Raw genomic sequence first — 25,727 nt, forward strand, 5'->3', positions numbered from 1 at the left:
CCGAAGAACGTAGTATTTTAATGTTCTGCGGCGTACCTCCCAACGGATCGCGGATTTCTCTCGCTAGTCTAGACATCCTGCAATTTTTGGATGCTCTGGGTTATACACGACAGCAGCCGGTATCGACAGTGCAGTGATGTCAGTGAACAGATTCTTATTAAAATGATACCCGCAGACATGAACAATAAGAATTCTGTTGCCAGGTTAAAGCTGGGTTTGCTTTTAATTAATCCTGAAATCTACACAATTACTGCAAAAGCAGATCTTTATCCTAATGTAAAATCAATAAAAATAATGCAGTTTGTATCTATTAAAGTGCTTTAGGAATAGTTAATGCCAAATGTGCTCTTTCTTGATGTCATAGCAACAGGTTTCCTAATAAATTCAAATCAAAGCACTTAAGACTAAAAAATAATAAATTTTGATTTAGTTTCTCTCCGGAGACGATCGATAACATGATGCTTCTTAGGATGCAAATTGTGTAATAGAGAATAGTAATGATACAGCTGTAAATACATTCAGTCTTCCCCCCTCCCCCTTCTTTTTTTAAATTCCAAATTCTGTTTTTATTGTCAGACCAGTTTGGTTAGTCATCTTCAGTAATTATTTCTGTTTAACTAGGTAAAGCTGGTTTGGTGTCATAGCAGAAAATACGGCAGGGTGCAGAGAATATCCTGAACCTCGGTTTCGTATTGTAATAATACCTTCAGGCCACAAAAGTTTTACCAAAAGACAGGGGTGGGCAGCCTCCAGCACAGGTGCTAGAAGTAGCATGCAGCAGACTGGGCAGGAGACAGGCAGCACAAATAGGGCTGGGAGCAGCAAGCAGAGCAGAAGATCGGGCACGGGAAGGGGATTGGCGTGGCACTTGGGAAGGGTGCAGGGCTGTTTTGTGGCCAAAAAGGTTGGCCCGTGCTTCCATAAGAGTCCTCTTTTTGGAGGGAATGACTATCCAGTCGACTGCAAATCAGCTTTATTATTAGAAAAAGACCGAGTTCACGCACGTAGAATCAAACGTGCTAAATTTCCCGCTTAAACATTGTGACAGTTATCACGCGCATAGAGGTGTGAGCCACAGGCTTTATTTAGTCTTGCGTTTTCAGCAGCTATGGCAGCTTCCTGTTTCTCCAGCAAAGAGGGAACTTTTTTGTGCCTGTAGTTCAGGAGAAGTTTTTTTGTTTTTTGTTTTTTAACAGAAAGCAATTTTCTTATCACAGTTGGATGTTAAGTTTTAAAACAATGTTTTACATTCGAACCTCCCTAAAGCAAGGCTCGGCAGCCTTGTAGCAACAGGAAGCTGAATTAATTCGGCTCCGTCTGAAGGCAGCTCCTGCCGTCAGGATAAAATGGCTTGTTGGACTCAATTTTTCCCACGGGCCATGGGTTGCTGGCCCCTGGCCTCAAGCTAACTTTCTTTGTAACTCAGTAAAGTTTAACTTACTTGGTAAAAGCAGAAGGGAACAAAATGGTCTTCCTCACAATTTTGACTGTGTAATAAGGAGAAAGTGCAGTTTTTGGAAGCATCAGCATTTCCTGAAAGGATCGGGGCTGTCGCTTGCTTCGGAGCTGTTTGACAAAGCCGAGACCAGGAAGAGGATACCTGTTTGCACTCTTACTGGGAAACCCCTGGAGCCACAAAAACAAGGCACCTTCTGTATTCAGGTACTTGGAGGGCCATGGAGCAGTGATGGGGAAACACATTTTTGGGGAAGACCTAATGTAAGACTGGGACAAAGTATTAACGGATTCAAGCTGTCAGCATATTGCAGTTTCTTGGTGACAGGTGAATACATGCTCTCCTAAATAAATAATAACTTTAGTGCCAATAGACCCTAAAACAGTGATTTTATTTTTTTTTAAATTTTTTTCCGACCACGGTGCCGCAGCGCCCTGGGTCGCCTTGAGATCCTTTCAGGGGTGCCATGGCGTGCCATGCAATGTTAGCACTGCAAAAACAGCTGTCAAGATGAATCCAGAGATTTCAAATCTGCCGTCTGCCATGGCAGGGGGTCGGACTTGATGATCTGTCAAGGTCCCTTCCGACCCTACAAACTATGAAATAGGAATTCATAGTGTTAAAAGTATTCCGGCCTGTTATGGGCTTTTTGAGTTCTTTGCAACCGAAGACTTGCTCTCTTAGCTTTCCTGTAGCCCAAAAGTGAGTGAAAACTAAGAGCTGGCATTTTCTGAGGGGCGTCTTTAGTCTCTTGAAGTGGGGTGCTATGCGTTTAAAAAGTTTGAGAACCGCTGCTTTAAATTAATGACTTCCCTAATTGCTGAACAAAGAACGTTCTTGTATCCCTTGGTGACTTCAGCTGTGTTCTGCAGTCCTGGACCGACAGTCTTTCACCTGCTTGGGAGGGTGCCACGAGAGACCCAGTCATTGGTTTTCCAGTTTTTTTTTTTCTGGTTTTCCGTTCTTTAGTTCCTCCTTTCGAGGAATGCTGCATACTATGTTTAAGCTGTGGAAGCTTTCATAGCAAAGTGGAGATGAGTTGTCTGAGCACCAGGTGTTAAGTACTGTAGGAGCGCGGATTTTGATGAACCCAAACATAAAAGGGCTTTCGGTGCTAGTGTCTGACAAACTGATCTGTGAGTTCAGCTAATCTTGTCTCTTGGAAGCACCCGGGGAGAGGAGAAAGTCAAGAGACTTTGACAGCAGCCGCTGTGCACCAAAATAGTATAGCGATGACTTGGTTGACGTACTCATGCCACAGCAATTTAGGAGTGATGCACACCGGGCCGCGGTGGCGGTGCGTGTATGCAGTCTGTTCATAGGGAGACTGAAGGAAGCTAGTAAACCAAATGCCGCCAGAATGCAATCTCAACATCCAGTCCTGTAGTTCCCCTGGCAAGAATATTGCTGGCCCTCTCTGGGGAGCTCTGCCTAAGGGACTAGAAGATTGGGGCCAAAGTTTAATCCAATCAAGCAAAAAGCCTGTGGAAGAAATGGAAAACAGCTTTGCAAACCTGGACAAAAGTCAGGCAGCACAGAGAGAGTTCCCCTGCCAGTTCTTTGTGTTGCCACTGTGCAGGACGTGGCGGCTGCTGCCGTTCCTTTCTTGTTTGTTCAGTGATAACATTAACCAGATCTCTAGCTGGCCTTTTTTTACAAGATCGATGCTATACAGAAAAGCAGGCTATTTATTCCCTGAAGGGCAACAAAAGAGCTGGATCAGAGCTTGCTTCCCTGTGGGATATATATTGAAGAAACTCTATCGAAAGGGTCCTCTTAGAGCACCGTATATTTCTTTATACTAAATTCCAAAATGTTTTGCGTTGTAATGTAAAAATTTTATCTACTTTGGGAAGCTGAGCCATAGGTCTTAGAGGGGGCTCCTGGATATTGCAAGCCTTTCACCTGGGTAAAATACTGAGTGTAAACCCTTGTGCTCCTCTTCTTATGTGCAAGAGATCCAGATCTGCCAGCTTTCCCTAATTATTTGACGCCTTTAGTCATACAAACTACTGAATAGGAAGAAAATTAGGAGCGTCAGAAGGAGGGAGTGTTATGTCAGGTAACAACTGTCCTTGTAGCAGCCTGTTTTCTTTTTTGGGTTTAAAAAAATATTTCTGATTACTAATCACTGGCTTAGGTAAGTAAAGTCTTTTTATGATGGAATCGTGTTTTACCTTCATGCTTTGCCCCTTTTTGTTAATAACTTCAGCTCATTCTTTTATGTGGGAATAACCATGCAACGTGCCTAATTGGGTGCCTACTTTGCCCTCTCTCTCTCTCTCTCTCTGAAAACGACTCGTTTGAAATTATTGACTTCTCCTTCCTACTGCTGCCTATTTATCCTTCGTCTCGGTTGATACGTGCAGTGGAGCCCAGATGGTTTGCAACCCACGCTCACTTTGCAGTATGAGAATGAGTACCTTTACCTTTCGGTTTATACAAACCTATTTTATTCTTGCTTCCAGCAAGTGGCTGTGAACGCCCAGAGCCAGCAGGCTGCAAAGGCTGTGCAACGCTATCTCGTGGCTTTGCTTCCACTTAGTAATTGTTTAATACGGCTTCTGTTTCTGAGCGTGCTGCTGCTCCAGCCGGCTCGAGCACCTCGGCAGCCATCACGCCAGCTGGGTACACTCGAGAGAAACGGGACCCTGCAGCCCCTATTAATGGGTTATTGAAGCCAAGGTAGGGGATACAAACTGATGGGAAGAAGCTGGGTCAGATGCCACCAGGAAAAAAAAAAAGACGGCAGGAGACATGAGATGCTAAAAACCGAGCGGGGTCTGGTGAACGGAAGGTGAGTCGTCTTGTATATGGGGCCCGGTTCTGCAGGAGAGACTGTTTTTGCCCCGATATATTCAGATGAAAGCTCTTTGTGCAGTGATCTTGTCTATTGAAGATCAGGGTGCAGTACCTTTTGGGGGGCAGAGTGACCCTGCCAGCCGAGCACGGGGAGATTTGCATTGTCTTGGGAAGCGACTCCTTTGCAGTTGCATTTGATTTAGTACGGTCTCTGCACGGCACCAACATTTATGAGATAGTGGAGTCATTAACATTTGCCCCTGTAAAGTTTCACAATCTGGAGCCGGCTGCGATATGATAAGGTCTTTGTAAGCTGGAGGAAAACAGTTGCATTAAGGATTTAATGGCACTTAATTGCTTTAGGAATTAACTTTCCAATCTGCCCTTCTACCTTTCTGGTTGTAACGGTCTGCACAGTGTTTACGCTTTGAACTGGGCGGCTCTCGGATGGGAGCATCCCAGCTCCCGTCTGCTGGATGGGATTTAATGGAGGGTAAACGCAGCCTAGAGGACGGCATTTTCCTGCACTGCCGGTCCTAAATAACCAGCGGCGGTAGCAAGACTTTCTCATCAGACATTACAGCTGTGTCAGATCCCTCTAGGGCACTTACCCTCTATAAAGGATGCAAATAATTCAGCTGTGAAGCACTGCCGGCTGCTAAAATCTCCAGCTCTCTGGTAGACTCCTACCTCGGATCATTTCGGCTACTGACAGGCCGTAGAGCTCCATATTGGACCCCACCTAGCAATGATCTTTTAACGAGGCTTAGCCAGGTCTTTCTAGTCGCAGGCACTCTTCGTAATCATTTCAGGTCTCAGGCAGGCCTTCCCGGCTGCTTCTGTTGAGCAGCTTACTTTTAAGTCCTTGCTTTCTTCAGATTCTTGATGGTTATGAAGCACATCAGTTTAACCTATTGTTTGCGCTTTGTTGCCATATTGAGAGAGATTGTCTTACTTATTAAACGGTGCGAGATGAGAGAACGACGTGGATACAAGGATGTGAGTACTGAGAGCAACTTCCTAAAGATTTCTATAGGGATGAGAAGCCTGCCTCCCCCCCTTCCTCCCTCCCTCCCTCCCTCTTTCTTTTTTCCCCTTTTCTTTCTTTTTTCCCCTTTTTTCTTTTCTTTTCCCCCCCTTGCTTTTTCTTCCCCCCCTTTTTTCTTTCTTCCCCCCTTTTTTCTTCCTTTTTCTCTCTCCCTTCCTTGCAATAAAGTAGAGTTTTAGACCTGCCACAGGGCATGCTTGAATGTCTAGCCTCTCCTGCCACTTGTTTAAGCTTCTGGCAGACAAACCACTTAATGAACCAGTCTCCAAGCAGTTGACCAAGCAGAAAAACTAGACAGTAAAATTCAAAGGATGTAAGATAAATAACATTTTGTCTGAGGGAGTATTTGGTAACATCTGTCCTTGGTTATTAAGCCCTTCAAGGCGGCGATTGTGTTCTGTACAGACCCCGGCTAGGAGGGGGCCGTGTTAATAATTAGCCTCTGAAAGACAAAACGTTAGCCGGCAACTCCCTCCCGAAGGCCGTGCTTGCGTGGGACCTGCAGTGTCTCCGTGAATGTCAGTGATATTGTGTCCGTGTCGGGTGGGCAGGACTGGATACCCAGGAGATTATACCTATTTTCTAGTGCTATCATATTGCAGATCCTTCAGCATAGCATTAAGCAGCAACCAGGATGCTGTTTTGACCACGTCGTTGCGCCGTATTACTTTTTGCACCGTGCCAAAATGTCTTTCCTGAAACCAGCAGACGAGGTTCTTTGAGTAAATCAGATATCTTTCATTAGACCAACTCAAATAGTTGGAAAAATTCCTCTGTGCAAGCTTTTGGGTACAAGCACCCTTCGTCAGGCTGAGGAAGCATCTGCAGTTGGTCTGATTTTTCCTGAAATCAAGAGTTCACAGCAAAGCTCTTAAGACTTGGTGAGTTGAAAGCACGTGCATCACGAGTTGTTGCGTCTATGCTACACCTCTTCTCGTAAAACAGGGGGTGAAGTCCCGCTGACCTTTCTTTAAGCCTTGCTTAGAAGTCCTGGGTCTGTTTTCTATCCACCGGGCATTGAGTAACGTGCCGCCTCCTGCGTAACTGGTTCATTGAGGAGAAGCCATCCAAAGTGCGTCCAAAACACTGCTATCATCCAGCTTGCAGCCTATCATTTTCTCCCGCCTCCTGGCTTTTCACCAACTTTCCTGAAGAGTTGAGGTAGTGACCTTAAGAGGATACAAGTCCTTTAGGCCTTATTCTACGTGTGCACTCGTGGGGGGGAGGCAGGGGGTGGCTATGTTCTAAGACCTGATTTATAAAGACTTTCTGTTGTGTTTAATTGAGAGATAAAGCTGCCTTTGTGGTGCAATTGCAATAAAAAGAGGATTTGTGCGTTACCTTTGTCTGTCTCCTGCCCAGTGCTCAGTACATCCCAGTAATCTGTGGCTTGCTAGCTATTAAAAAAAAAAAATGGGAAGAAACAGTATGTTTTTCAAACACATTTGCCAAGGCCCTTAATGCCAGAGTCTAAACATATACCCTGCTGGGACAGCTCGTTATTTAGAGTGCGGAGTGCCAGACAGAGTTTGATTGGAAGGATTAAGAGAAGGAAATGCGGCATGTCTTTCCCAAAATAGACGGGTCGAGGCAGGAGATCCCTTTGTTAAATGCCTGTCATTCTAGTTCTTGCTCTTGGTATCTATTTATCTGGCCCATGAACACTATCCACTGGCATGCACACTTGCATGTACCAGTGTAGGCATTAGAAAGCAAGGTTTTGTAAAGGCACTACCTTGACTGACACGCACGTGCTTTTCAGTTTGAGCTGCCTGTTCAGGAAAATATATGTTGGTATGTGCTGGTGGTGCAGCTACATGTGTTGTGTTGTTTTGTTTTGTTTTTTGTTGTTATTTTTAGTTTAAATTTAAAAAAACGACGAAAATGACACTTTGCTCAGCCCACCGTGGAGTCAGAGGTGCAAGGAGGGACGGCAGTAAATGACAGGTCCTGCTGCGTTCCAGTTAATTTGATTTTTGTAACCTTACTGTTTGCATTGAAAATTATACATCAGGGAAATCATAAGTTCATGCTTCATTCACATTCACCAATGATAAGGTTCAGTCGTTGCCAGTATTTTTACATTATGTACTCTGAGAGGAGAGGGAATAGTTGCAGTTGTTTATCTCATAATTATGAGCGCGCTATGGAAAAAACGCATCCCCGTGCATGTGGCAGCTATCAGAGGTGTAAAATTCTCCGTGGAAATTATGGTTGGGATTTTTCTTTTTATTAACTTATTTTAACTTCCCTTTTCTCTCTGCTCTGCAGTCCATTCTCTTTTGAAGAGGCTTAATTGGAGAAGCAGCAAAATTTTACTGAAAAATGTAATAATTCTGTTGTTGAATAACTGCCAGCAGTAGCTTTTTCATGCAATACCATCTGTACAGAACTCCCGAATTTGCTAACCATTAAAAATAAGGCATAGTCAGCCAGTTATTTTAGGTGTTTTAAATTGACTTAAGGGAAAAAAAATTCAATAGGCAGGTTCATTTTTTTAACCTTTGCTTTTTTGCAGTGTCAAAATATGGGAAGGATACTCTTATTTCTTTTTCTTTTCTTTTTTCACATTACATGGGATCTGGGTGGAAGTAATTGGAGACCCCAAAAGACAGATTTCAATGGAAATTTTACAAAGGCATGTACGATGCTGCATTCCCACTTGTACATCATATACTCTATACTCATCCCCAGGTCTCTTGGCATTCAGGTGGATGTGCGCTTGAGCATCTTTCTGGGAAAATGAGAAGCCTGAGGCCATGAATAAAGAACACCCACAAATATCGGTTTATTATCCTGAACCTAGATTTGTAACACTGCTTTTGTGGCATCAGTATAGCCTGGGTTTGCAACTCGAAATAGCAAGGTAAATTAAAAGTCCAGAAAGAGAGAAGCTAAAATTGAGGGGAATTACCCTCAAAGGAGGAAGAGGGGCAGCATTCAGATATTGGAGCCCGTTCATGAAGTTATGTCTGCTTCACAGGAATGCTCATGTTTCGTTTTTATACTGTAATCCCGTATAAAACGCCCACTCCTTTTTTTAAAACGATGACACTACTTAAATTACAAGCATACTTCCTATTTTTATTTGAAGTCTGCATACAAGTATGCAGTTGCCAAATACTTACCAGATGTCCTGAAGCTCTTGCTTGGATGCGCTACATATTGAACTCCTCTAGGCATTAAAGATGCCTGTTTCTTGTCTACACTGCAACTCCGTTCTGCCCCAATAGAGAATTGCAGATCTGCTTTCTCGTTATACATGCAACTTGAATATATCCGCTGCACTTGTGGGAAGGAGAGATCTTTTTAGTATCAGGATTGAGTGCAAACTCTTCAAAGTACCGTGATAGACTACAAAAGCAGGCTCTCTGAGGACGACAGGCTCCTTTTATACCAAGGTGAGTCCAGCTATAGTGCAATTCAGGGGGGTGGAAAATAAGTACAGAAGTAAAAGCTTTCCCTGGCTGTCCAAGCAAAGGTTTCAAAGCACATGCTGTGAGTGAAATATAAATTCTTTCGTTCAGGAAGAAGGGATCTTGCATGTCTTGGTTGCTTTGAACTTACAACTGTAATTTCCCAACTCATTAGGAAAGCAAAAAAGGAGAGAGAAAGCGTAATGAAGTGTTGCCACTCTGGGATTCATGTGAAGGGGAGGGGGAACTTTGCCCTCGGTTTCGATGGAAAAACTAGGTAACGCTGGCGTTGAGCTGCCGATGGGCTGTGCTGAAGCAATATTCAAGGAGGGTATCAAGTGATGGGAAGAGAATATGAATTTTCAGCAAATTGAATATTTGCCATCCTACAAAGTGGTGGCGGTCTGGCAGCTGGAAGACATCATAGAAGGATATAAGTAAAGACTTGGATGTTGTTGAACCTATGAGGCTGCTCTTCACCGCTGCCGAGAAGCTTGCTTTACCCAGCCATACTTGCTCTGTACGGACCAGACCCAGAAACCAGGCAGTGAAGCACCTCTGGGATCATGATCTTCATAGCTGTAAGGCTTTCATAGTTCTGGCTGTGGGATCCCAGTGTTCAAGCATCTCTGGTGCTGCTGGTGCAGGTAAGGGATCACGAGCGTCCAGGGGTCTCTGTGCCCCTTACCAAATCTGCAGCAGAAGCCAGCTGTAATTTTAACTGAAATGGTTGATGACCTAGGGCAGTGATTCTCAACCTCGTTAGGCTCAAGGGACCCCGCAGAAAATGCCAGCTCTTAGCTGTCCGTCATTTTGATTACGGAAAAATAATAGAACGATTCTCCTGTCGCAAGGAACTCGGCAAGCCCACACCAGGGCAGGATGCTCTTTGTCTCTAGGGATTCCTATTTGAAATCTCTGGGTTTATTTTGTGCGTTGTGTTAGGTGTGCAAACAATGCTAGTATTGTGTTACTCCCTTAAAAGGATCTTGCAGCACCCTGGTTGAGAATCACTGACCAAAGGAGAGAGGAACCAAGTTGGGGTGTCCTTTGCAAGTGTAGCATTTGGACCTTTCCATCTCTCACCAGGTCGAGCTTTTTCATAGTTTCTACTAAAATAAACGAGGCTTTTCGGTGTTCTCAAAGCAGCATTGCAGGCTCGATCCCTGTGTTCACCCTTGTAACGTAGATGCAGTCCTCTGCTTGAATTGCAACAACCTTAATGAGTGAGCCAAGAAATTTAGCATGCTCCAGAAAATGGCTACAGGTTTTATTTGTTTTCTGTTCTGCTTTCTTGCACACGGGTGAACACAGCTTTGTGCCTGCCTCATGATTCAGTGTCTTAAAGGAGAACTCGGGCTAAAAATCCGACGGTCCAGGCTTGAACTGCATGGGTGGCACTTTGAAGCAAGGCTGTTGATTTCAAATGATTCAGAGTAGGTTTCAGGGCTTCCCCTATGTTATCATCCTGACTTGCCATAAGCCACTTGACACCAAAAAACTAACCCCTCCTTTCCCCCCCTCATCCAAAAAAGTCTTGGGCACAGATTGTTAGACTCTTCTACTTTGGATGATCTGTCTGTCGATCAACATTAGGTCTGTGGGTTTAGCAGTCTTAGTCCTGCTGATACGGTGACTCCTCCTTTTCTCTAGACCGTGTGCAGAGAGGTGGGGGAGTAGATGTCCTCCTCTGGGCCAGACTTTTGATGCTTCTGAAACACCGGTGTAGCTTTACCCCACAGAACAGGTCAAGTCTGCAGTATCAGGAATATTAGAAAATAGGTTTCCAAGCTACATGTGCTTTGTCCTTTATGGCTAATAAATCAGCCATAGTAATTACCCCTTTTTCCCCCTTCTCCAGCCGTGTGATCAAAAATTAAATTACCCCCCATACGTTTTAAACATAGTTCTTGCATCGAATAGATCTGACGCTTGTTGCTTATGAGCTGGTCGCAGGACTTGATGTGGGGAAGCCACATTTGTGTGATATTTTTGGCTCCTAGTAGCTGAGTATAGAGTTTCCATTCCAACAAATAGATTGCAGAGATGAACTTGAATGCACTGGTCTAGACTGCCTCTTTTACATACGCATTGTTATACCAGTGCCCAGACTACACGACTCCATTGTACTCCGGTGTAATAGCGAACCGTTGTAGTTTATTGCACAGCCGCAAGAACACGTGTATGGTCTTGTGTGAAATTTATAATGATGGAGTAATTGTCAATTGGGGCTTTTATAACACAACATTTTAAATTGTCTTTGGGCAGATACTGCTTTTGGGAACTGAAAATAGGGTTAGAATGGGCTCTCTGCTGAAGTTGTTGACCCTAGCAGCTGCTAGTACTCGCACCCTAATAATGCATAACAGAATCGGTGGAAGAGCAGGGTGGGAGGTGGGGGTTTGTGATGATTTATGATGTCTCTGGCCTCCATCTCTGCTATAAAATGTCTCCCTTTTAGTAGGAAGTCCCCAAATAGGTCCTGACACAGTAGTACGTAATGGTTGTCAGCTTGCCTGATTAAATGTGAGACCTCTGCAGAAGGTAGAGCAGTGGCACAATGCTAGAAGCCCTCGCCGAGACACGCAAATTCAAAAGGGGACACAGCTCATGGGGCAAGAGCTGCAAACCATTCTCACGCCACTGAAAGTGAGTGAATATATGCAGTCGTTCATAACTGTGATTTAACACGTTTCAGATAATTTGCGGTAGGTGATCTGCACCTCGGAATAAAACTTGTTTGGAAGGACTTGGCTGGGACGTAGCTAGATAGCTCAAGTGTCTAATGGCTAGTTCAATGTCAAGGCTAATTACTAGGAGACTTCTGAAACTTCAGTGCTCTTGGTTGTTATCCCGTAGTAGTTGGTGACTAACTCAACTACCACCAAGTTGATGTTTCCTCACCTCTGTAACGGGAGTGCAGGTTGTGGCTGTGTTGGTCCAAGGGCATAGGCAGACAAGGCTCTTTGGGTAAATCCGATATCTTTTATTAGGCCAACTCAAATAGTTAGAAAAAATCTTTGCAAGCTTTCACGTATCAGGCTAAGGAAGCGTCTGTAGTTTAAGAAAGCCACTTATGAAGCTAAGTAGTCCACCAGGAAGATGCTGCAAAGAAAGGGTTCCTCCTGGCTTTTACAGGGGGTTTAGAGGGTGAAATAACTTCAGCTCTAAAAATCGAAGAGCTTATGTTGGATGTGCAAAGCTAGGAGCCAAGCACCGACGTCAAGGAGGCTCTTGGGTCGTGGTACCTAAGTGCCTCAGGGGGAAAGACACACGGGGTGAAGACATGGGGGGCACCCTCTGGCCACCAAATTAGTGATTTTATTTCTTGACTCAGCGTGGCACCTGTGGAAAAGCCATCGGAAAAGCTGGGTCTCGGCTTGGAGTCTGCGGTAGAGTCTAACCGGTGGCCCGTCGCTTGGCCCGTCACTGTCGGGGTAATGCAGTCGCTCCATGACACGTTTGCCAACATCAGGAAATTTTAAAAGCAAGCACGTGGATCTGTTTGCAGTCGTACCTGTCTAAGAAAGGACCCTGACTCCTGAAATAGTGCCGAGCATGTTGTGGAAGGTGCTTTCCTGAGAGGCCAGTTACCAAGCTCTCGCTGCTGTCTTGAGACATTGCCGTTTCCAAGCCTAAATATAAGGGAGACTGATGAAACCATTTCATCTTTTGCTTCATTAATCTGCCTAGTAACAATATAATACTTGGTAGCTCAAAAGAAGCATTGTAATGCATTTGTAAGCAGCTGCTAGATTTTGGAGTTATTGTTTGTGCCATTAGCAAGGGGTTTAATAGCCTAATCCATCTGGAGAGCAAGTAGATTTATTAGACTGTACACTAAATGGGGTCATAATTACGGCAGCAATTTCCGCTAACTCTGTTTTTCCCAATATGACACACAAGCAGTACAGAATCTGAAGAAAATGAAATGACTTGTAACAAAAAATTATATTAAATTCTAATTTAGAAGAATGACAAAGGCACCTTATATTCGCGCTGTTGGTAACAGAGGGCCTCATTTTTCAAGTTAAGTACGTCTTTGCACCCTTAATGTGCAAATCCTGTTAGCACAACTACACGTACACGCTCAATTCTGGTTGGTTTTTGTGTAGCTCGGGTGAACATCTGCCTGTTTTAAAAACATAAGCTCATGTTTCTCACCTAAAACATTTCAAGGGCAGTATTGAACTTTGAAATATGGATTTTAAAGACGGTGCGAAGTAGAGAACATGGGAGTTCGCAGAGCATGTGAAGACGATGAGAAGCGAGAGAGAGGGATGTTTCGGGACCCGTGTTTAAAAATCAGTGCTGTTCCCTCTAATGGCACTTCCTCGCATAACGAAGATGCACCGTCTCAGGGCCACGCATTTCTCACGGGACACTTTCGAAGCGCAGAGTTGGTTTCCATTGCAAGAGAGACTCGGTAACATAGTCATTTATCACATGTAAAAGAAGAGTTTATTTAGGGAAAAGCTTTGTGCTGGAGCAATGGCTTTCAACCTTTTTTCTCTTGCAGACCCCTAAAAATTTTTGAATAGAAGTGCAGATCCCTTTGAATTGTAATTGTGGGCAGATCCCGGGGGTTCGTGGATCACAAGTGGAAAACCACCATGCTAGAGTCTCTAACATGCTGATGGGAGTTTAAGGTATCAAGGTTGTAGCCATATTAGTTTAGAGGAAAAACTTTTCCAAACAGGAGTTTTTACCACCTTTGGATCTCCTATGAAATATGAACTTTCATTTCTACCCAGGAGAACTTTTCTCTGATGCCTGATGAAGGGTGTTTGTGCCCAAAAGCTTGCAATTAAATAATTTTTTTTGCAGAAGTGTAGTTAGTTTAATAAGAGATCACCTCTATCATGGGTCTGGGATGGAAGTTGAAGACTTTATGTAGAGTTACTTTGTGGTGCAAGGAATTCAGATTGGTTTTTAGTTGCATTTATGAAGACATGAACACTAAGGCAGTCTTTTGTAAGACCTAGAACATCTACTCCCTTTCTTCCTTAATGATCTGCCTAATAGATTAATGGAGTAAGGGGGGGTAGGGATTGATTCATTCCCCTGTATCAAGGCAGGATTGATTTCATGATTTATAAAATGGTTCTGATCATCTTGATGGAGACATGCGTACATGCTGTACATCAGTGTTCTTGTTTTTTTAGTGAAAATCTGTCTGCATAGTTCAGAAATATTGTGGGTTGGGAAGGCAGTTGGCATGGATTTCCTTAATTGTCTGGATTTATGTTCACAAAGCCATATTTTTCTCTGGAAACCCAAGATAGCTTGCTCTTGAGAGGGAGAGAGGGTCTCTGGGGAATAGAGTGAAGATGCTTTTTTCCCAGGTGGTAAAAAGCTTGAGGTGCATCACCGTGTCTGTATGTAGGCAGGAGCAAAGTCAATTTGCAAGTGGTACTAACTGTGCCATGCGGGGGGGGACTTAGTAAATCGATGCAAATACTGAGTGGCTGGCATCGAAACTAGATACAAAATCCACTAGGTTTTAATTAGAGTAATGATTACAAATAAACGGATGTAAAATGTATACAGTAGGTTAAAACAACCCTGGTGCAGCAATGTAATGGTAAATACTTCTGTTCTAAAGATAAGCAGGAGCTGGAATTCGATAACAGAGGGAATTATATTAGGCTTTCGTCACGTTGGAGAAATGTAGGGTATATTACTGGACACTTTGTCATTTTACTTTACAATCTAGATCTTTCCTTTCAAATGATACACAGATGGAATATTGCTAACAGCCGTAATTAAATAGTAAATCTATCTTAAGGAGTCAGCCAACGTAGAGAGTAGTAATCTAGATTCAATTATGTTAGGACTATTCATTTGTATTTTTACAGTATGATAATTTCTCAGCACAAAGGAAAACCCAGTTGTACTTTCCAAATGTCTATGCTGGTTGTATTTAGTCGAAATGTATTGAAAATGCTAACAGTGTGTAGATGAGCTATTGTACTCCAGCCAATTTTTGAGATTAACATTCAAATAAATCCCACTCAGTACTGTGGCATTTCGGTGCCTCTTCCAGTGTGTATAACTGCTTCAAAATACTCGAGCCCATCTTTTTTCATGTGTTTTCTAGCCCTGGCTCTTTCAAAACTGAAGTTCTGGATTGAACCATTTGCTGTTGCGAGGACAAATGTGCTGCAAGGTAGGATGGAGCAAATGTACCCAAGGAGACGGATCGGGTTTAAAAAAAAAAAATCTTTAATTTGCTTTTGAAGGGCTGATTGAATTCATGTGACAGTTGCTGAACTTCTGTCAGCAAGATTTAATAAATGCTGAAATATCTATTTTAAGGCTTATGTGAGTTGCAGGAAGAAAGGTGGCATTTATTAAATCCTTTTCCTAATGAGGAGAGTGATCACAATTGATAGAGAAACTGAACTGTTTAAATACCGAATGCGACTGTCTGGAATATATAATATCTCGCTGTGTGTCATACGTAAAAACGAAAAGGCGCTGGAACACATTATCTGCTTCTGAATCTTTTTGTGCATAAATAATTTACCTGTGATTTTTTTTTTTTTTTCCTCCATTATTTTGATCAGTAGATGTTTAAGTTCTTGTCTGCTACAGCTTTATTTGGCTACCGAATTGTGGTTGGAGTGTGTGTTATCTTCTTCCATCAAATATAACATATCTCAGACGGGCAGTTGCTATTCAGGTTTTTTCTTTACTAAATAGCTTAGCCTGACATTGAAGCTTCAAAGTAAATAGGTAGCTTATCACTACTCGGCAGAAATCCCCCGTCTTCAGTGAAAATACTTTCTTCCTACATAGCAAGCACAAAGCTGTTGCACTAACCTAGTCTGAGATGTTTAAAATTTCTATGGGCATCTATTATTTTTTCACTGTTTAAACATTTATTTTTAAACTGTGTCACCAACTGATTTAAGCCTGTTTGAGAGAGGTAGTTTGTGTAAGCTCGCTCTCTCTTTTTTTTTTTTTTTATTAAAGAGAAAACATATTTTTTTAACTGTTTGAAGAAAGAAACATTTGCTGTATTTGAATATAGTTTTACAGTTCTTAGCTGCTTACCCAATAACTTAGCATGCTGCTAAACAAGGGTAAGTGACTTTTAGGGTAAAACCGGTGGTAGGGGGTGTAGCCGTGGCTATACTATGGTTACTACCATTGCAGCTGAGGGGTGTTGGAGCTAGTTATATTTTCCCCTAAATCTTATACCAACAGCCTATAAGATCTTTAAGAATCGGCTAGATTACATTAAATTACCTCTAGATCATCCAGCTGGCACTGGAATATCTACAGAAGTAATACGTCCCACGTCAGGGAGAAAGTTAATGGTCTATTTGCAAAGCATCTTGAGAACATCGGGTGACGTGTACCATAGCTGTGCAAAGTGTTATTATGGCAGGTGTTTGCCAAGTGCAGTCGCCGTTTTTAATCTCAGAAGAAACATTTATATTTTGGTTGCAAGTCTCTTGAGAAACCGGGTGAGCAGCAGGAGTGCTTGCCGCCCGCTTTAATCCCTCGAGCTAAAATTTTAATTCCTGATGCAGCTCTGTGCCGTGGGAACAGAGCACTGTTGTAAGGGCTGGGAGTCCTGGAAGAAGTTGGCCTGCATGGTTGCGACTCGCTTGTTCGAGGACTTTTGTGCGCGTGCAAATGGATTTCGATCCAGCCTTCGCATCACTGATGTCTCCTCCATTAGAAAGCCAGCCTGCACAACACCTGACACCTGCAACCCGCTGGCGGGAGACGATACAGGTTTCACTTGTGGGACTCTTGTGTTGGAAGAAAGGGCAGGAACATTATAATGCTGTTGGTAATGGTAAGATAAACTTCTGGTTTCTGAAACACGGTAGTGGGTAGTAGGGGTTAAATAAGGGGGTTTCTGCAAAGTGGAGGTCCCAGGGAGCTTGGTTAAGAGCCGTTTGCACAAACTCTGAACTTTCTGGGGCAAAACTAGGAAAGGCGGTGGTTGAAATCTTAGGGTAATTTATAGTTGGGGTACCCATGCGCCCGCCCCCCCTTCCCAGGGTCAGTGGTCACTGTTGTCTCCTAACCAGCTAACAAGACTGCCAACTAACTCCCCCCACACCCCACACTTTTATACACCTTCAACCAACCACTCTGCACTCTAATGATGGGCCAGCAGCGTACAATTAAATATCACCTTGGGTAGCAGAGGCAATTGAAGCATCCCATACATCCCTTTTGCACGTTAAAGTTCAAAGTGCAGAAGCCATCACCATTGCCATTAGGGGTTGCGGGAACGTGTGTGAACTCCAGGCGTTGAGTTCGCTCCAGATGTTGCGAACGCTGGTGCCAGATGTTAGGACATGCTTGCGACAGGGTAACCTGGAGATCGTGTAGCTATATAAAGTTGTCAGCTGTGTAAATACCCGGGGGGGTTTCCCCCCCCGCGGAGTAACCACAAAAAGACCTGCTACAATAGCTCGTAAAACCAGCACTTTCAGAGGGCCGCTCATCGAGCATGAGATCTTCACAAGCATCTCCCTAGAACTCAAAAAGGATGTTGGCTAAGTATTAAAGGAAAAAAAAAGTTGCGGATCCTTTGATTCATCATCTGTTTAATCAAATGGGTTTCTTATGTTATATACCTTCCTGTCCGGACAGCAGACTGCTCACTACAGCTGCCGCCTGCGAAGGAGAGCAGCGCCATCGTCATGGTTTCTGCACTTCGAAGCATAACGTGCAAAAGGAATACGTGGGATGCTGCGATGGCCCATCCAGTTCAATGTGCTCTTTAATCGTCCAGGCAGCATCCTGCGAAGGAGACCAGCGCAAGTCCTAACGCTGTCTTGTATCCATCCGTGAAGCCTTCCCCCTCAGGTCTGCATCTCTCCCGAGTCGGAAGTCTTCATGTTCAATAAAGTAAGAGGTTTATAACTCTGCATCCTTAATGGCAAATGTGACTGGGAACAGCTCGGGAGGTGAAGTTGGCAGAATTACATTAGCACTTCAGACTCGTGAATACAGCAGCTTTGGGGTCGGGTGGGGGGAAAGAGGCTGAAATTGCCCTTCTTAGCATATATCGAGGCACACTGAATCTAGGAGGTAATAATCAGGTTGTGTGTGGTGAAGGAGTCCAGAATTGCAGACTCAGGTGTTTGGTCAGCAAATTTCAGGACTTTTTGCTGAATTTCCCTGATACTGGAATTTCTTGCGGGGAGTGGAGGGTTGACAGCGTCTTTGGAGAGCTTTTCTGTGGAGCTGAATGGTGTGGGCCTTTCTGGTTTTTTACTAAATCAGCATGCAGGTATTATTCTTCAGTTTATTTGTTTCCAGGACCATTTCTGCAAACTGATTTCAGTGTTCTTGCCCTGCTTACAAAATACTCTACGGTGAATATATAGTGAAGGACAATAGAGGACATCTTATTAATTTCTTTTATTGCTGAGAAGCCACATCTGTTTTCTCCCAGAACTTCTCAAAAGGCATCAAACAGCCTCTCCGTACCACTTAACAGGAGGTGGCAGCGTAGCTGTTGGGGGAAAAATGGTACGTTTGATGTGTAAAGGAGGGAAGCAGAGGGACAGGTAACGGCAGTGAATTAAACTTCGTTAAATGTAGGCAATTGATAAGCGAAGTAAACTGGAATCAATGAAATCTCGGTGGCCAAAAGGATTCAAGAAAGAGGTCATTATTTAATGAGAAACAACAAAAGTGCAGGTCTGAAGATGGGCGTAAAGTTGTTGCTAGCTGGAGAAGATAAAACCTGCTGGGCAGATTTTAAAAGGTGGAAACAATCAGTAAATCGGTTCTGCATTCAGAATTGATGTATCCGTCCCGTGTGATCTGGTGCATGGCATAGAAAGAGGCCGTGAGGCAGTGTCTGCTAAAAACGAGGCCGGTTTGATTTGCAAATGTTTACCTTGCATCCAAGAGTCAGGTAATTAGCTGAGGAGCGCTCTGAGCCACGGATGTTCATTTTTAAATAAACCTTGGAAAAACGGGGAAGGACTAAACCAACGGTGAAGGGGCTGCTAGTGTAATTCCAGTATTTAAGAGCAGTAAAAGAGATGGTGCGGGGAATGATGGGCTGTTTTGCCCAGGTTGACATCCAGCTGAGCAATGGAATGATTAATTCAGATCTCTGATCAAAGAAGAATTAGAAGCTTAAAAATTGTCAGTCAGCATGGCTTCGTGGAAAGTAGGTCTTGTCAAGCAAACCTGTTATCATTTTTTTTTTTGACAAGATTACAAGTCTGCTTGATAACAGCAGCTGTGCTGATATAGCACTCTTGGATTTCTCCAAGGCATTTGACTTAGCACTACATGACATCTTGATTAACAAACTCGCATTATATGGAATTAGCAGGGCACACATTAGATGGATTAGAAATGGTCTCGGTGACAGACCTCGAAGTAGTTGCTAATGCCGAGACACCAGTGAGCAGGAACGTTACTCTAGATGCCCCGATGGGACTCGTTGTCGGTCCAGCATGACTCAAGATTTGTATCCCTTCTCTAACGTCTTTAGGAAAGTTTGCAGATGACAAATAACTGGTCGGAGTCGTCAGTGAGGACAGGTGACGGCTACTGATAGGACTCACCTGGTTGAATGGGCAGAGCTCAGCAACAACAAAAAAAGGCCTTTTGGATAGGATGGGAGATGCATCTAAAAATACAAAATTATAAAATGTGTGGGGTTTTTTTTTTGTTAACGCAGCCAAATGCAAGTTCAGATGTGCAGGAGGAAAGACTGGAGGGTATGCTCATAGCGGGGAGAGTGGGAAGCGGTGACTCGGGAGAGGATTTGGGTGAGCTGTCAGTGGCTAAACGAGCAAAATATGGTCCTTGTGTGTTTTAGAAGGGCCTGTGAAGTAGACTGGATAAGTGCTCTGGTTTCTTCATAAAGCACTGGTGAGGTTGCAATTAGCTCGGCCTCCTCTGATTAAACTGAAGGGAACCGAATCATTTGTGTGACTTCTTTGAACTCTCCAGTATTTCCACATGCCTCTTGAAATGGGGCCCCCGAAACTGGACACGGGATCCTAACAGCATATAGCTACATCCACACGGAAGAGAGATGTAATGGTGAGGGGCTTTTCAGTCTCATGGATCCAGGCATAGTGATTCAGTGGCTGGATGTTGAAGTGAGAAAATCCAGCCTTTCCTATCGATGCGGTTGATTCAATGTTTGGATGGTTTACTTGGGGAGACGGACTCCTCCAGTGGGTCTCAACCTTGCTAGACTTAAGCCATCGCTCATCAGACTCAAGGTGTCCCTCCATGACCCTTGTGAATTGAGCAGTGCCCTGTTTCAAAAACCTAATTTATTGTAGCTTATTGTTATTTAGGTTGGGTATTGGGGAAAATAATTTTCACTAGGAGGGTAATAAAGCAGTGGGACAGGTTACCCAGCGAGGTGGTGGGGTCTCCATCCTTGGAGGTTTTGAAGACCCAGCTAGACAAAGCCTTGTCTGGGATGATGTAGCTGGGGCTGGTCCTGCTTGGAGCAGGGGGTTGGACGAGATGTGACCTCCTGAGGTCCCTTCCAGCCTCATTTTCTAGTGCTGTGTAGTGCTCACCTCCTTGCTGTGGGGGTTGTGGAGCAGCCAGGTTAGGGGAGTCTGAATTTGCCCTTACTTGCTTATCCCCTTAGACATCCTGTGGCACCCTTTAAAAGATCTCATGGCACCCCAGTGTGCCCCAGCACCCCTATTTAAAAATCAGTGGACTCATCATTGCCATTGGTTCTTTAAAGCAAGATGAGCTATCTTTCTTAAAGGCACTGCTTTTTAACTTGGCTTCTAGGGAAAATTGGACTGGCTTTTTTCCCGCAGGTCAGATTATGTGCTCGTCGTGTTCTCTTCCACCCCGAGCATCATTTTCTGAAAAACTCCTGGAGGAAAAATCTTGGCAACAAGTAGGCCAGACCTGAAACGATAACAAAAGCCCTTTCTGTCATTTTTCTTCCTTATCTGGCGTTTTTTAGAGGAGAACTTGTCATGTGTGCATTTTTGCTGTTAGTGAAAAGGAATAACCTGAGCCTTGGATCTTTATCGCAGGTGGAGCACTGGATTATCCCATAGGCTTATAATGGACTAATCTTTGTGCACATCCTGCTGGCCTTACTCATGTGAGTAGCCTGATTTGGGTGCAGCTGAGCTGTTGGCTAAATTTAAATAAGGCAAGGCAACCGTATCTAGAACTCCTCGGCACTAACCTCTTCCTCTAAAGGTAGTGTCGGCACTAGGAGCACCTAACCAAAGCTGCCCCAAGGTGCACACGATTTATGCAGTTTTACCGATAATCTTTATTCCACGCAATCTCCAACCAAAGCTAGAGCGTGAGAGTGTGCAGCATTGCTGATATACCAGCACCCAGGCCGTGCAAAGGCCTTCCTCCAGCACTGGCAGACAAGGTTCTTTGGGTGGATGGGATCTCTTTTATGAGACCAAGTAAATCATTGGGAAAATTTGTTCTTCGCAAGCTTTCGGGCGCAAGCTTGCAAAGAACAACTTTCCCAATGATTTACGTGGTCTCATAGAAGATACCTGCATCTACCCAAAGAACGTCGTCTACCGAAGTCCTTAGACCAACACAGCTATACAACGCCCCTTTCTCCAGCACGGTTGTATCAGCCAGGATCGTGTCCTTGTTCAGAGCCCTGACAGCACAGTGATGCCGCAAGAAGTCTGCGGTGAAGCTGCAGCCTAATTTTCTCCTTTTCCCAACTACATCCTGTCAGCCGTTGGAACAAAGACAACCTCTGTCAAAGGCTCACGTCGGCAGGAACCCGTCTGTATTCTGGGAGACAGAGCTGATGGGTTTAATGCAAGGCGAGAGCTCGACAGGGTGTGTTAAAACTCTTTGCCGGGAGGTGAGGAGAGATGCTCCCATTAACAGCGTGGGGTGCGCGTGCCCCGTTGGAAGGGGAGCAGAAAGTTGGTGGGCAGTTCTCGGCCAAATCCTTCATTCTGATGAAGCCTCGGCTTCTAACAGTTTTCCTGATTCCCTTCCCTCCCGTCTGCCGTTCGTTTAAATGTTTCACTAGACTTGAAATTGCCTTTGCAGAGTTGTCTGGGAAGCCAGCGTGCAGCCTCCGCTCTGAAATATTGGGTCAGCCTGTTCAGAAACAGTCAGATTTATTTTTATTTTTTCCCCTCTCTCTGCTGCTCATTCTTCCAGAGGATTAGTCGGTGCGCTCCGGCTGCCAGCGCTCTGACGGTACCTGCCCCTGGGGGTCATAGCAGGTTTTCTCAAATTTATAAGCTACGGTAAGCAGGTGAAGCCGTGTTGTTTTTTCCCTCTCGCTACTCGCATCCGGGCCCATCATAAATCTGAAATATTGATTCACGTGGGTCGTGCTCTTCTGCGAGTGCCCGTATTTCTTCCCAGGAACCTGTCTCTAAGGCCTTCCCTGAAAGACTGCTGTGTAAAGCAGGGCTATCCAACTTCTGGGCAGCAGGGCAATGTGGCTCCCTTCTTTTCCAAGCACGCGGCGCGCTCACCTCGGCCACGTGCATGGCATTTGGCCCCCTCCCACTATGTCACCCCACCCCCTTTTCCCCAGGATCGGGGCAGAAACTAGAAGCTGGAGGAAAGAAGGGGACCCTGCCAGTGTCAGTGCAAGAGCAATGGCTGGTGGCTGGACAGGAGCCCACGGGCCACGGTTAGACAGCCCTGCTGTAAAGGATCTCTCGTCACCCGGGTGGTACGGGATTTGTGTCTCTGAAGCTCTGGGAAACATTTGCACGTGCAGGCTCTCGTTATTTCTCTCTGTTCTCGGGGCCCCTTGCTGGGAAACACCCTTCTTCCTTCCAGTCTGCATCCCGACGCTCAATCGTGTGGAAGTCGTGCCACGTAGAGGTACGGAGCATGACCCTTGCAGCTTTGCTGGCGCCTCTCCTGAGATCAGAGGCAAACCCTGACCCCCTTGTAAACAATGGGCGTTTCAGTGCTGACTTCAGCAGGGCTAGGATTTTACCCCGGGCCTTAAACGCGAGTCACGGGAAGGGCCCTGTTGCATACTCGGACTATTGGGGTGGCCCATTTCCTGTGACCCCTCTGTATGGAAAGACTCCAGTCAGCCCAATTAACTCCTCTTTCTCAACATGGATCCAACAGTGCTGAACGTTAAATTGGCACAGCTTACCAAGCTCCTAAAGTTCATGCAGGATGCTTGTCTCCAGTGTCCCCCCTGCCCCCATGCATTTGGTTGCATTTAAAGGCGTTTCCTAGAATTACCCACACACCCTGCACATCAAATGCCTTTTGGGGGGGCCCTCAACTGAAGACTTCCTCGTAGGGGTCTCTGTTACCTGATGACCACTGCCAGCGACATAGTCGTTCCTCTGCGGGGTGGACCTGTTCCTGTCGACTGCGCTGTCTGCTGGGTTGTGTAAGGTTGATGATTTTATTCCATCAGCGTTAGTCATTGCTACTGCCGTGCTCTCTGTCTATGCGAGGGGGCAGCAGATCGCAGTTCAGATCTTATTTGTGACCTGTGGCTCGGGGAAGGTGCTGACCTGTCAGTTTGATCAAGCTCTGTTGGATAAACTGCTCTGAAAAGGATTGTCTACAAATAAGTGTTAGAGCCAGAAGCTCTCGGCTGCTGTAAGCCGTAGAGAGATGCAGAATGGGACTTGGGAAAGCTCAGGGTTGTCAAGTTTAGTGACCCTTTACGATACAGGTGACCCGAATCTGGATTCGACTTCCCAAGGAGGGGGTGCAGTCCCCAACCTTGGATGTCTTCAAGAGAAGACTGGACGGGCACATTTGATCTCCGCAGTATTCCTGCCCAGAGCAGGGGGCTCGGACTCGGTGATCTTCCAAGGTCCCTTCCAGCCCTGCATTTCTACGATTTGTGCAAGTGCACAGGTAAGGAGAGGGACGGTCTGCAGAAGATGCTGGAGCAAAAGAGCATCTACAAAACAAACTGCTCTAAGTCTTTATAGGATTCCTGTTCATAGCATGCTCCTCTACCCAAGCTTGCTCATTAGCCGACGTCAGAGAGCTGGTGATGGTCCTCAGCTGGAAACCAGTTTACAGGCAATTCCCCAGTGCCGTCTTTTTATAAATGGACATTCAAGAGTAACAGTCAATTGACTAAGAAACTCCTCTGTTCTGTTATGTGACAACAGCCTGGCTCCCCGAGTGATTCTTACCTTTAGGGAGTATCAACTCAAGAGATGCGGCTGCATTAGGAATATATATTTTTCCCCATAAAGGACTTGGCATGTGAGAATCATGACAGCAAATATTTTAATTTGTTTCCTTTCATATAGGAGGTGTACAGCTATGCCAACAAACACTGAAGAACTAATTCTGGCATTCTCAGCACAAAGTATACAGCTGTGACAGTCATTTATAATTCATAGCATGGAGTACTGAGACTTCCCTTTGCTTGCAGACATAATTAATACAACAGCAGTCGCAAAAGTAGTTTAAGGGTTGGGGTTTTTTGCTTTTTTTTTCCCCCCCCTATTTTAACTTTATTTTCATTCTCTGTATTCAAAACAGTGTTTTAGAAACCTCAACGCTTCATTTGCATTGGCAAAATAAGTTGTCCTAATTGTTTCCTTTTAACATATGTTTGGAATTGACTCGTTCTTTCTATAAAATATGGAATTTCTTTGCATTTTAATTAGTTAAATAATTTCTGCGGTAATAAAAACACACTATGTTGAGTTTTTTATGGGACTAAGTTGATAAAGTGTTTTAGGGACTGTCCCTAACTGTTCAGGGATAACTTCTGAATTTTGATTTTTTTTTTTTTACTCTTTCTTTAATGGTAACACTTTCTGATGTGATAGCAACTAAGGATCATTGTCAGGCATCCAATTTATTGACACGCTGTAGAAGCAAATGACACAAAACCAGCCCATTCCTCAGTTGTCTGTATGATTTTGACAGCTGAGTGGTGAATACAGAAGCAAATGAAAGGCAACTGGTTGGCTGTCAGTGGTCGCAGTAGATGCAGTTAGTAATTATTTTTTTAAAAACTGAGCAATGGAGAGAGGAAAAGACTAATTTGCCATGATGTTTAGAAACATTTGCATGGTGTTAAAGCTTGTCATTCTAATACCTAATGAAGGCTTTGGATAAAGTGATGCTAAACCTTCATGGATGAGAACCAGAGGGTTTGGTTGAGCAGTGACTCTCAACCGGGGTGCAGGGGTATCCTGGGATGCCCCAAGCCCCTTTGAAGGGTGCTGCAGGAAGTGGGAGGGGATTAGCAGATAAGGGCAGGCCCAGGGTCTCCCTTGAGGCTTGCCTGGACTCTGATGAGGGGTGCCTTGAGTCTAAAATGGTTGAGGACCACTGGGTTAAGGTGCAAAAACCTGCAACATCCATCCTCGGAGGCCTTTTTGCGTCCTCCAGTAAAAGCAGGGAAAACAGATGGGATACCATCCAAGTAGAAAATCTTTTCAGTCTTGCATTCCTTAAAAGGTTAAAATATCCTACAACAAAGCCACATTTATAGCATAATGAAGCAACAAAGGCATAAATACCATTTAAAGCAACCCTTTCCAGGTCTGCTTTACACTCCTTCCCATTACAGGCTCTCTCTTCTGACTTCTGCAGTTGACCGGTACCTGCGTTTGTCTATAATACAAAATTGGCTTAAAGGTTGAGAGAGTCTCCAGTTGTCCTCGAACTGGCACAGGCATGTTTCTCTGTTCTTTTCCTTGTTAACTAAGGACAATTGCCTGAACATAGCAGGAGCAGAAACTCTTCAATAGTTCACTTGTTCTGTATTTGAAATTTTATTCCTGGGCGTCGCAGTTGGTTGCTGTGAGACGCAAGAATTGTGGCTTTAGATTAGGGTTGTTTGAGTAGTTCGGAAATATTTGTTCACGTGTTAAAGCCTGTGGTAATGGAGAACAAAGGTAAAGCATAGAGTATATGTTGGTGGGGAAACGGTTCAGACATGAGCTCCACAGGCTGGACCCGATGATCTCGCGAGGTCCCTTCCAGCCCCGATGTCTATGAAATCTATGAGAAGGGGCTTGTAGTTCTTAAAACCCAAACGTTACTTTAAAATAGT

The 25,727-nt window shown here is 44.4% G+C and overlaps 1 protein-coding gene across 10 annotated transcripts in view; it reads left to right on the top strand.

Moving 5' to 3' along the window:
- Nucleotides 1-25,727, top strand: part of GLCE (glucuronic acid epimerase) — a 98,096-nt gene that overhangs the window by 52,766 nt on the left and 19,603 nt on the right. For 2 of the 10 annotated variants that reach the window (XM_025214189.1, XM_025214187.1), the window contains exons 3-5: nucleotides 14,823-14,891; nucleotides 16,264-16,535; nucleotides 17,345-17,602. The exons of 3 other annotated variants lie outside the window; for them this stretch is intronic. The gene's annotated coding sequence lies outside the window, so the exon portion shown is untranslated. The remainder of the gene's footprint in view (nucleotides 1-14,822; nucleotides 14,892-16,263; nucleotides 16,536-17,344; nucleotides 17,603-25,727) is intronic. 5 more of the 10 variants (XM_025214188.1, XM_025214191.1, XM_025214190.1 and 2 more) reach the window with 5 other exon arrangements.

This window comes from Alligator sinensis, unplaced genomic scaffold (assembly GCF_000455745.1).
Source record: "Alligator sinensis unplaced genomic scaffold, ASM45574v1 scaffold334_1, whole genome shotgun sequence".
Taxonomy (NCBI): domain Eukaryota; kingdom Metazoa; phylum Chordata; order Crocodylia; family Alligatoridae; genus Alligator; species Alligator sinensis.